Source organism: Octodon degus, unplaced genomic scaffold (assembly GCF_000260255.1).
Source record: "Octodon degus isolate 3935 unplaced genomic scaffold, OctDeg1.0 scaffold00148, whole genome shotgun sequence".
NCBI classification, from domain to species: domain Eukaryota; kingdom Metazoa; phylum Chordata; class Mammalia; order Rodentia; family Octodontidae; genus Octodon; species Octodon degus.
This window is the reverse complement of record NW_004524724.1, coordinates 4,396,404-4,398,540: the sequence shown is the minus strand read 5'-3', so window position 1 is coordinate 4,398,540 and position 2,137 is coordinate 4,396,404. Positions and strand designations below refer to the sequence as shown.

Genomic DNA, 2,137 nt, shown 5'->3' with positions numbered 1-2,137 from the left:
ACCATTAGAACAAATCCCTCTATTCATTTAGAGAATGTAACTATATATCTATCCTAACTACTTTGAATGCACAAATACATGATTTGTGTATTTTCTATTACTTTATCAGCTGTTAAATATTTAGAATCTCCCATGCTTGTAAGCTATGTTAGGACATTTGGATTTGTCTCATTAGCATGTTTGATCTTCAGTGAAAGTTTATGAATAGAAGATTTTGAAAAGGGCCTGTTATGTCAATATATCTCATTGATTTAGTATCAGACTCACTCAGATGAGAGATTTTCCAGAGTATTTCTACTGGTAGCCTTTTGGGGCCTATGTTTCTGTTCAGTGCTTGACCTCTAAATTTGTCATAGAGTATCTTCTTAAAAATAAAATCATTCATTCTCTGGCTTAGTGTCCTTTCAGTTTGAATAAAATTCAGCTACCTTAATTTTGCATACAAAACCTTTTACCATCTCTCCTTAACCTATCTTTTTAGCTTCATCGTCTACTTCTTTTCATGTGTCTTTCTTTTTAACTATAATGGAATTGTACTGCATCTGGAGCATTGAAGGAGAAAAATGGATCCTCTCTTGAGGAGGTTATACATGAAATAAAGCATTCAATAAATTGATATCTGTATCTATATCTTGAAATGGTTGAGATTGAGACTAGATCAGTACTTCTTTCATTTAAAAATTACATTAAAATCACCTTTGAAAGCAACTCAGATAACATTAAGGACATAAAACTCTCATTACTCATTTTCTTCAAGTTTAACAAGAAATCTTATGGAATTGTTTTGGAACACATGCTTCCAATCTGCCACCAGATTTTGCAGCAGGAATTTATATAACTGTGCAGTAGCTCAAACTGTCTCCCAATTTACCATATGTTTCAGTATTTCCATGTTTTCAAACACTCTCTTCTCTTTCCCACCCATTCTAGTTTACATTTCTCAGCTTCGTCCTAGCTCTTATCCTATGATTTTCATTAATTTCTCTGATTCTTGGATAATTCCACTTATAGGTTTTTAGTTTAGAGTTAGTTCTATACTGGCTCTCTTTCTTGGACCTCTTCACAGTGTTGGCATAAACAGAGCTTAAACCTCAATTTAGAACTCTTGATTCCTGGTCTAGGTTCTGCACTCCAATCTCAATATGTATTTTTAGGGACTTGTTGCATGTCTTTTTAAATTTAAATATTTTTTTGAGCTAGGTATAGAAGCTCACGTTGCTTGGCGCTTTCTGTAACCTTGAGCAACTTCCCCAGCCCTAAGTTACTAGAGCTGGAAACATGTATGGTTTAGAGTCCATCTGGATCCTGTAACAATATGCAATAACAGTTCCAGTAAGAAGTTTTCTGTTTCTTTTTTAAATTTTATTTATTTATGTGTGTGTGTGTGTGTGTGTGTGTGGCCAGTTCAGCCCACCAGGGGGCGGGGCTGGCTGTCATGTGGTGCTGGGGGATTGAACCATGGTCCCTGTGCTTTGCTAAGCTTGTTCTAAGTAGGTGCTTTAGACCACTGAACCATCTCACCAGCCCCAAGTTTTCTGTTTCATAATCTGTTTTCATCAGGTTATAATTCAGTGATTTTTTTTTTTGGTTTAGTGTTTTGAGACAGGGTCTCACACTATGTAGTTCAGTCTGGGCTTGAACTCAGTCAGTAGAAAATAAAGGAAAGGCTTTGGCGTTTGTCCACGTTAGTTTGCTAGTTACTAGTTTTGTAACCTTAAGGAAGTGGCTTAATTTCTTGGACTCTGTCTCCTTTCCCACAGGTTGGGGACAGTAATGTGTCTTTTGTGGGGCTGTGGTGAGGTGCAAATGTGGTGCAGCTGGCACCCTGAACACATTCAGCACATGTTAATGGGACAAGCGCCAGTGTGGTGTACTTCAGCTTGTGCGTTCCCCTGACATGGTTGCATTCTCTGTCTATGCGAAGTGAGATCCTTTGGCTTCTCTGAAGGTCAGCCTTGGGGGCTAAAAGATGAGACTGGAGGAGGAGTAAGCAAGAAAACACAGCTGAAATTCGTCTGGAGTTTGTCCTTGAGCATTCTGTTCACTAAAGGGCTTCTGAGGTTGTTGATAAGAGCAAATTGATCTCTTGAGGCTAAAGGGTGTTTTTATTTTTTATTTTTTTAATATTTATTTATTT

The 2,137-nt window shown here is 37.3% G+C and overlaps 1 pseudogene; it reads left to right on the top strand.

The window, feature by feature from the left end:
• The window catches only part of LOC101583327, a 4,174-nt pseudogene that overhangs the window by 901 nt on the left and 1,136 nt on the right, over positions 1-2,137 (top strand).